The sequence below is a fragment of the Oncorhynchus tshawytscha genome, unplaced genomic scaffold (genome assembly GCF_018296145.1).
Source record: "Oncorhynchus tshawytscha isolate Ot180627B unplaced genomic scaffold, Otsh_v2.0 Un_contig_20229_pilon_pilon, whole genome shotgun sequence".
NCBI lineage: Eukaryota > Metazoa > Chordata > Actinopteri > Salmoniformes > Salmonidae > Oncorhynchus > Oncorhynchus tshawytscha.
The window spans coordinates 1-9,905 of record NW_024606606.1 but is presented as its reverse complement, the minus strand read 5'-3'; the positions used below and the strand labels follow the sequence as shown (position 1 = coordinate 9,905).

Genomic DNA, 9,905 nt, shown 5'->3' with positions numbered 1-9,905 from the left:
CTGATAGACTCATCACCACCCCCTAATATATGGATAGGCTCATCACCACCCCTAACCCCCTTCCGGTGCCGACAGAGATGGCCGCCTCGCTTCGCGTTCCTAGGAAACTATGCAGTTTTTTGTTTTTTTACGTGTTATTTCTTACACTAGTACCCCAGGTCATCTTAGGTTTCTTTACATACAGCCGAGAAAGAACTACTGAATATAAGATCAGCGTCAACTCACCATCAGTTACGACCAAGAATATGTTTTTCGCGACGCGGATCCTGTGTTCTGCCTTACAACCAGTGTAACCGAGTGGATCACATGCAGCGACCAAAAAAACGACTCAGAAAAAGAGGGAAACGAAGCGGTCTTCTGGTCAGACTCCGGAGACGGGCACATCGTGCACCACTCCCTAGCATTCTTCTTGCCAATGTCCAGTCTCTTGACAACAAGGTTGATGAAATCCGAGCAAGGGTAGCATTCCAGAGGGACATCAGAGACTGTAACGTTCTTTGCTTCACGGAAACATGGCTCACTGGAGAGACGCAATCCAAAGCGGTGCAGCCAGCGGGTTTCTCCACGCATCGCGCCGACAGAAACAAACATCTTTCTGGTAAGAAGACGGGCGGGGGCGTATGTCTTATGGCCAACGTGACATGGTGTGATGAAAGAAACATACAGGAACTCAAATCCTTCTGTTCACCTGATTTAGAATTCCTCACAATCAAATGTAGACCGCATTATCTACCAAGAGAATTCTCTTCGATTATAATCACAGCCGTATATATCCCCCCAAGCAGACACATCGATGGCTCTGAACGAACTTTATTTAACTCTCTGCAAACTGGAAACGATTTATCCGGAGGCTGCATTCATTGTAGCTGGGGATTTTAACAAGGCTAATCTGAAAACAAGACTCCCTAAATTTTATCAGCATATCGATTGCGCAACCAGGGGTGGAAAGACCCTGGATCATTGTTACTCTAACTTCCGCAACGCATATAAGGCCCTGCCCCGCCCCCTTTCGGAAAAGCTGACCACGACTCCATTTTGTTGATCCTGCCTACAGACAGAAACTAAAACAAGAAGCTCCCACGCTGAGGTCTGTCCAACGCTGGTCCGACCAAGCTGACTCCACACTCCAAGACTGCTTCCATCACGTGGACTGGGAGATGTTTCGTATTGCGTCAGACAACAACATTGACGAATACGCTGATACGGTGTGCGAGTTCATTAGAACGTGCGTTGAAGATGTCGTTCCCATAGCAACGATTAAAACATTCCCTAACCAGAAACCGTGGATTGATGGCAGCATTCGTGTGAAACTGAAGGCACGAACCACTGCTTTTAATCAGGGCAAGGTGTCTGGTAACATGACTGAATACAAACAGTGCAGCTATTCCCTCCGCAAGGCTATCAAACAAGCTAAGCGCCAGTACAGAGACAAAGTAGAATCTCAATTCAACGGCTCAGACACAAGAGGTATGTGGCAGGGTCTACAGTCAATCACGGACTACAGGAAGAAACCCAGCCCAGTCACGGACCAGGATGTCTTGCTCCCAGGCAGACTAAATAACTTTTTGCCCGCTTTGAGGACAATACAGTGCCACTGACACGGCCTGCAACGGAAACATGCGGTCTCTCCTTCACTGCAGCCGAAGTGAGTAAGACATTTAAACGTGTTAACCCTCGCAAGGCTGCAGGCCCAGACGGCATCCCCAGCCGCGCCCTCAGAGCATGCGCAGACCAGCTGGCCGGTGTGTTTACGGACATATTCAATCAATCCCTATACCAGTCTGCTGTTCCCACATGCTTCAAGAGGGCCACCATTGTTCCTGTTCCCAAGAAAGCTAAGGTAACTGAGCTAAACGACTACCGCCCGTAGCACTCACATCCGTCATCATGAAGTGCTTTGAGAGACTAGTCAAGGACCATATCACCTCCACCCTACCTGACACCCTTGACCCACTCCAATTTGCTTACCACCCAAATAGGTCCACAGACGATGCAATCTCAACCACACTGCACACTGCCCTAACCCATCTGGACAAGAGGAATACCTATGTGAGAATGCTGTTCATCGACTACAGCTCGGCATTCAACACCATAGTACCCTCCAAGCTCGTCATCAAGCTCGAGACCCTGGGTCTCGACCCCCGCCTGTGCAACTGGGTACTGGACTTCCTGACGGGCCGCCCCAGGTGGTGAGGGTAGGCAACAACATCTCCTCCCCGCTGATCCTCAACACTGGGGCCCCACAAGGGTGTGTTCTGAGCCCTCTCCTGTACTCCCTGTTCACCCACGACTGCGTGGCCATGCACGCTCCAACTCAATCATCAAGTTTGCGGACGACACAACAGTGGTAGGCTTGATTACCAACAACGACGAGACGGCCTACAGGGAGGAGGTGAGGGCCCTCGGAGTGTGGTGTCAGGAAAATAACCTCACACTCAACGTCAACAAAACTAAGGAGATGATTGTGGACTTCAGGAAACAGCAGAGGGAACACCCCCATCCACATCGATGGAACAGTAGTGGAGAGGGTAGCAAGTTTTAAGTTCCTCGGCATACACATCACAGACAAACTGAATTGGTCCACTCACACAGACAGCATCGTGAGGAAGGCGCAGCAGCGCCTCTTCAACCTCAGGAGGCTGAAGAAATTGGCTTGTCACCAAAAGCACTCAAAACTTCTACAGATGCACAATCGAGAGCATCCTGGCGGGCTGTATCACCGCCTGGTATGGCAACTGCACCGCCCTCAACCGTAAGGCTCTCCAGAGGGTAGTGAGGTCTGCACAACGCATCACCGGGGGCAAACTACCTGCCCTCCAGGACACCTACACCACCCGATGCTACAGGAAGGCCATAAAGATCATCAAGGACATCAACCACCCGAGCCACTGCCTGTTCACCCCGCTGCCATCCAGAAGGCGAGGTCAGTACAGGTGCATCAAAGCTGGGACCGAGAGACTGAAAAACAGCTTCTATCTCAAGGCCATCAGACTGTTAAACAGCCACCACTAACATTGAGTGGCTACTGCCAACACACTGTCAATGACACTGACTCTACTCCAGCCACTTTAATCATGGGAATTGATGGGAAATGATGTAAATATATCACTAGCCACTTTAAACAATGCTACCTTATATAATGTTACTTACCCTACATTGTTCATCTCATATGCATACGTTGATACTGTACTCTATATCATCGACTGCATCCTTATGTAATACATGTATCACTAGCCACTTTAACTATGCCACTTGGTTTACATACTTATCTCATATGTATATACTGTACTCGATATCATCTACTGTATCTTGCCTATGCTGCTCTGTACCATCACTCATTCATATATCCTTATGTACATATTCTTTATCCCCTTACACTGTGTATGACAGTATTTTTTTGGAATTGTTAGTTAGATTACTTGCTCGTTATTACTGCATTGTCGGAACTAGAAGCACAAGCATTTCGCTACTTTGCATGCGTGAGGTAGTGGGATCGATGCCTGCATTCTCCAAAAGCACATTGTTTGATGGATCCAAGAAAACTCCAGTTCAGACTTCATGCAGCCTTGTCTTACGACAACCTACTGTCATGTAACAATGACAAGCAACTTTGTAACACTGATGTCAAAAAGATGAAAAGCAAGACATTACACTGTCAGAGGACACTGATGTCACCCAATGTCAGATGAAAAAGAAAGACAAATACAAATGCCGAAACTTACTTTCCAGGGACCTTTAGATTTCACAGTCTACGCTCTCCCAACTGAGCTATTTGAATTCACTAAATTTAATTCTGTGGCACCCTAACCTGTGCCATGCTATAGGTAGTGGGATCGATGCCCGCATTCCCCAAAAACACATTTTTTTTGTGGATCCAAGAAAGCTCCAGTTCACACTTCATGCAGCCTTGTCTTACGACAACCTACTGTCATGTAACAATGACAAGCAACTTTCCTGTAACACTGATGTCAAAATGTCAGATGAAAAAGCAAGACATTACTTACTTTCAGAGGAGCAGCGTAGCACACACCATTGAGGCCCACAAACAAAGCTGTGGATAGTTTCCTTGAAGCCAGAGCATAAAGAAAGAACAAATACAAATGCCAAAACCCGGATCGAACCAGGGACCTTTAGATCTTCAGTCTAACGCTCTCCCAACTGAGCTATTTCGGCAATTCACTAAATTTAATTCTGTGGCACCCTTGACAATTCACATGCATGTGACTCACAATTTTGACACTCAAAATGTACATCATAGCCAGTACGGGGATCGAACCCATGACCTTGGCGTTATTAGCACCACACTCTAACCAACTGAGCTAACCAGCCACTAGCTATTGAGCGCAATTGTTGAGATGCACCGAGCCTCTGCAAGTGCTGGAGCGCAAACTAACAAGTCCACCAACAGCATAGCCTGACAAGACTGGACACTCTTGGTTGCTTCATGCGGAAATTCCAAACGGCTGGGGAATTAGCTCAAATGCTTTGCATGCGTGAGGTAGTGGGATCGAAAGACTGGACACTCTTGGTTGCTCCTTGTGGCAATTCCAAACAGCTGGGGAATTTGATCAATTGGTATTGTGTTTGCTTACCATGCTATAGGTAGTGGGATCGATGCCCGCATTCCCCAAAAACAATTTTTTTGTGGATCCAAGAAAGCTCCAGTTCACACTTCATGCAGACTTGTCTTACGACAACATACTGTCATGTAACAATGACAAGCAACTTTCATGTAACACTGATGTCAAAATGTCAGATGAAAAAGCAAGACATTACTTATTTTCAGAGGAGCAGCGTAGCACACACCATTGAGGCCCACAAACAAAGCTGTGGGCAGTTTCCTTGAAGTCAAAGGAGAGCATAAAGATAGAACAAATACAAATGCCGAAACCCCGGATCGAACCAGTGACCTTTAGATCTTCAGTCTAACGCTCTCCCAACTGAGCTATTTCTGCAAGTCACTACACCTAATTCTGTGGCACCCTTGACGATACACACGCATGTGACTCACAATTTTGACACAAAATGTACCTCATGGCCAGTACGGGAACAAAGCGACGACCTTGGAGTTATTTGCATCACGCTCTAACCGACTGAGCTACCCATCCAGCCACTGGCGAGGCGTATGCCGTTGAGTGTTGAGAGTCTGCGAGTTTGGCGAGGTTGTGCGTGGTTCCCCGCTCTGTGCTCTGCGCTCGTCGGTCAGAGCGATCCTGCCAGCCACTACACAGGTCCAGACATGCCCCGCTGTGTGCTAGAGAGCAGCCAAGTGTTATTGTTGTGCTCTGTGCTCTGCGCTCGTGGGTCAGAGTGACACTGCCAGCCGCTGGCGAGGCGTATGCCGTTGAGTGTAGAGAGTCTGCGAGTGTGGCGAGGTTGTGCCTGGCTCCCCGCTTTGTGCTCTGTGCCCACGGGTCAGAGCGACCCAGCTAGCCACTGGTGAGGCGTAGCCCCAGCCAGCCACTGTGTCAGAGCGCCCAGCTAGCCACTGGCCATTGAGTGTAGAGAGTCTGCGAGTGTGGCGAGGTTGTGCCTGGCTCCCCGCTTTGTGCTCTGTGCTCGTGGTTCAGAGCGACCCTGCTAGCCACTGGTGAGGCGTATGCCATTGAGTGTAGAGAGTCTGCGAGTGTGGCGAGGTTGTGCCTGGCTCCCTGCTCTGTGCTCTGCGCTTGTGGGTCAGAGAGACCCAGCCAGCTACTACACAGGTCCAGACATGCCCCGCTGTGTGCTAGAGAGCAGCCAAGTGTTATAGTTGTGCTCTGTGCTCTGTGCTCGTGGGTCAGAGCGACCCTGCCAGCCACTGGCGAGGCGTATGCCATTGAGTGTAGAGAGTCTGCGAGTGTGGCGAGGTTGTGCCTGGCTCCCTGCTCTGTGCTCTGCGCTTGTGGGTCAGAGAGACCCAGCCAGCTACTACACAGGTCCAGACATGCCCCGCTGTTTGCTAGAGAGGAAGCCAAGTGTTATAGTTGTGCTCTGTGCTCTGTGCTCGTGGGTCAGAGCGACCCTGCCAGCCACTGGCGAGGCGTATGCCGTTGAGTGTAGAGAGTCTGCGAGTGTGGCGGGGTTGTGCGTGGTTCCCCGCTCTGTGCTCTGCGCTCGTGGGTCAGAGCGATCCTGCCAGCCACTACACAGGTCCAGACATGCCCCGCTGTGTGCTAGAGAGCAGCCAAGTGTTGTTGTTGTGCCCCGAATCCCGAGTTTCGGCTCAATAGGTAATTCGAAGCTCAAGCAGCGACCTTAATTGGTGCTGAAAATCCACATTTCCAGGCGTTGCTACAGGGTCCTTGAATGAGCTATCAGACAGAAACGTTAGGGTCCGTCTCTATGGGCCGAGGCGGTTTCAATGCACCTAGTCTTGTGACTGGGACTTTTCTAAATGTCATCATTTTCGTGATTGTCAAAATGAATTAAAGTTATTGCAAATGTACGAGGCTGTTTCTCAGTCTGAGAACCTTCTAGAGCCACAACTCACCGTGCACTATCGACTTGAGCTCTAGAACAGGTTTCTAAGGTTTCAGACCTCTAGGTCTGATGGTTCTTTGATTGTTTCGATTGAAGGTAACAACTGCAGGCTCTGTGTGTCTGTAAGCCCCACACTGTCACTCTGTCCTTGTGTGTGTGTGTGTGTGTGTGTGTGTGTGTGTGTGTGTGAGAGTTTTTCTTCGAAATCTTATTGGAGAAATGACTGATTTACAGTTCACGAGGGTTGCCTAATCACACATATAAAGTTTTGGAAAGATCTGACCTTTTTAACCCTTCGAAACAGCCACTACGACCCCAATTTAAGGCAAGTCCGGTTGGTACAGGAAGCTGAAAGGAAAAGAGTCTTTACGGGAGTTGCAGCGATGGGCAAAGATTGTAACTACCTATTGGATACCACGAAATTGGGGTAAAAATTACAAATGTAAATGAGTCCAAATAGTCAGTACCTGATTCCGTTTCCTTCCTTCTGTTTGGTGCCTAATGAAGACAACCCTACTTGATCACAATGGTCGGCCTGAGCCAAGCGCTGTGCAGATTTGCTAAGATTTTCATAATAACGAACGGTTAATACCCAACTGTTAGATTGTTGAGATGATTTGAAGATCAGGTAATGCGGTACATTGCTCAAACCGACCATCTTGCAAATTCTACCTTAATGTATGTCTTATTTTTTTCTCAGGTTGCCATCAATTGAGTACTGTTTTTAATCACAGACAGCAGAAATGATTTGATATGTTGCACGTTTAAGATGATATTAATATCTTTGTCCACAGGCATCATGGTCTCAATATCTTGAGCAACATGGCCACCAATGGCGACTTTCCTAAAATGTGGGACAAATTCGCTCCGAGGAAAGAGCGAGAATCCTTGAGGGAGGTCATCTCAAAGGTTAACCTCAAAGAAAGGTACATTCTCTCTGGATGATTAGAAGAACTGTGACAAATGAGCTGATATGATTACAGAAATCCAATCCCACTGGGCAGAGACATCAGATCAATGTCTAGTTTTGATTTAAATTTGGGAACTCAACCAAAATGTGAAATCAACCAAAAATGTTGGTTAAAAGTTGGGTGAAAAAAAAATCCAATTGTGTTTTCCACGTTGATTCACCGTCATCACATAGATTTTTGTTTTTGTTGAAATGAGGTGCAAATAACGTTTATTCAACCAGTTTTGGCCTAATGGGATAAATTTAATACACTGTAAGATTATATATTTCTCTCTTTTCTCTTTTTTCAACAGGAATATCTGAATAATCCCCAATTTTACGATAAATTTGTATCTAAATATTTGCACATTTCCCAACTTGACTATTATCCCCTCCAGTCCCCAAACTCCAATATTTTCGCTCATTCTAAGAAATTTGACACCCTCCTCCAAACCCCGATGTAAATGCATCTTTAAACTGCATTGACTCCTTGTCCAAGTCCTGAATCCACTATCAAGATATTATAGCCATCAAAATGGTAGAATTTTTGCATTGATTGCACTTATGATACAGTACTTTACAGCTTTGATTGGTCACAGAATATATGACATGAAGGGGTGATGTAATTATCTGAATTACTGTAGATTTGAATAGTTTAGTTAATCAAAAGTGAAGTATGGTCATAAGTCCAATGGGTGTTGTTCATATACCACTCTCAGACTCAAAATCAATATATTAGATACATAATATTTATCAGCATATTTATCAGCATATTGACAGATTATTGCTATCCACTGCTGGTTGCAAGTTATATTACCCTGTTTGTATCTTTTGGAACAATGGCAATTAAGTTGATTAAAATGATGTAGAATAGAAAGATGGGCTACCACTGGTGTCACAGGCATCCACAGGTCTTGACCACCATGTTGCGATGCTTCTTTAGGATCACGTTGTAGTTGTCATCGTAGAAGAGTGCAGAGATGGGACTGAGCTTGGTGGGTGCGCAGCACGCTTTGGGGACCTCATCCGACTTCAGAAGGTGAACCTGCCATTGAAAACGGTAAATCAGACTCATTCATACATGCACTTTCATATAGTCAATGATAATATCCTGTTGTAAAAGAGATATGGGTTATTTAAGCAATAAGGCCCAAGGAAGGGTGGTATATTGGCCATATACCACAAACCTCAGAGGTGCCTTATTACTATTAGAACACCTACTCATTCAAGGGTTTGTCTTTATTTTTACTATTTTCTACATTGTTGAATAATAGTGAAGACATCAAAACTATGAAATGACACATATGGAATTATGTAGTAACCAAAAAAGTGTGAAACATATCAAAACATATCATATATTTGAGATTCTTCAAATAGCCACCCTTTGCCTTGATGACAGCTTTGCACACTCTTGGCATTCTCTCAACCAACTTCACCTGGAATGCTTTTCCAACAGTCTTGAAGGATTTCCCATATATGCTGAGCACTTGTTGGCCGTTTTCCATTACTCTGTGGTTCTACTTATCTCAAAACATCTCAATTTGATTGAGGTCGGGGGATTGTGGAGGCCAGGTCATCTGATGCAGCACTCCTTCACTCTCCTTCTTGGTAGGCTTACACAGCCTGGAGGTGTGTTGGGTCATTGTCCTGTTGAAAAACAAATACATTATCCTGAGTGGAACAGTGGTCTCAGGCAAGCTGTGCAGCTAGAGATCCTGGTTCGAGTCCAGGCTCTGTCGCAGCCGGCCGCGACCGGGAGACCCATGGGGCGGCACACAATTGGCCCAACGTCGTCCGGGTTAGGGGAGGGTTTGGCCGGCAGGGATGATCTTTCCCATCGCGCTCTAGCGACTCCTGTGGCGAGCAGGGCCCAATGCACACTGACAGGGTTGCCAGGTGTATGGTATTTCCTCCGACACATTGGTGCATCTGGCTTCCGGGTTAAGCAGGCATTGTGTCAAGAAGCAGTGTGGCTTGGCTGGGTTGTGTTTTGGAGGACGCACGGCTCTCGATCTTCGCCTCTCCCGAGCCCATACGGGAGTTGCAGCATTGAGACAAGACTGTAACTACCAATTGGATACCACGAAAAAGGTGTAAAAGTAACAAACCATTTTTATATTTTTTTAATAATAATTTATCAAACGAAATGATAGTCCCACTAAGCCCAAACCAGATGAGATGGCGTATAGCTGCAGAATGCTGTTGTAGCCATGCTGGTTAAGTGTGAATTTTAAATAAATCACAGACAGTGTCAACAGAAAAGCACCCCCACACCATAACACCTCCTCCTCTATGCTTTATGGTAGGAAATACACATGCAGAGATCATCTGTTCACCCACACCGCATCTCACAAAGACATGACAGCTGGAACCAAAAATCTCACATTTGGGCTCCAGACCAAAGGACAAATTGATTGTGTTTCATGGCCCAAGTAAGTCTCTTCTTATTATTGGTGTCCTTTATTAGTGGTTTCTTTGCAGCAATTCAACTATA

The 9,905-nt window shown here is 46.4% G+C and overlaps 1 long non-coding RNA gene and 3 other non-coding genes across 4 annotated transcripts; 1 reads left to right on the top strand and 3 right to left on the bottom strand.

The window, feature by feature from the left end:
- Window positions 1-4,101: 4,101 nt before the first annotated feature.
- On the bottom strand, window positions 4,102-4,173 carry trnaf-gaa. The gene has a single exon. It is a non-coding gene; the product is annotated as a tRNA-Phe (tRNA).
- Window positions 4,174-4,255: 82 nt separating this feature from the next.
- Window positions 4,256-4,329, bottom strand: trnai-aau. The gene has a single exon. It is a non-coding gene; the product is annotated as a tRNA-Ile (tRNA).
- Window positions 4,330-4,882: 553 nt separating this feature from the next.
- On the bottom strand, window positions 4,883-4,955 carry trnaf-gaa. Its single transcript has one exon. It is a non-coding gene; the product is annotated as a tRNA-Phe (tRNA).
- Window positions 4,956-6,829: 1,874 nt separating this feature from the next.
- Window positions 6,830-7,919, top strand: LOC121842184. The gene is made up of 3 exons (XR_006080981.1): window positions 6,830-6,991; window positions 7,257-7,388; window positions 7,726-7,919. It is a non-coding gene; the product is annotated as an uncharacterized LOC121842184 (long non-coding RNA).
- The last annotated feature ends 1,986 nt before the right edge of the window (window positions 7,920-9,905 follow it).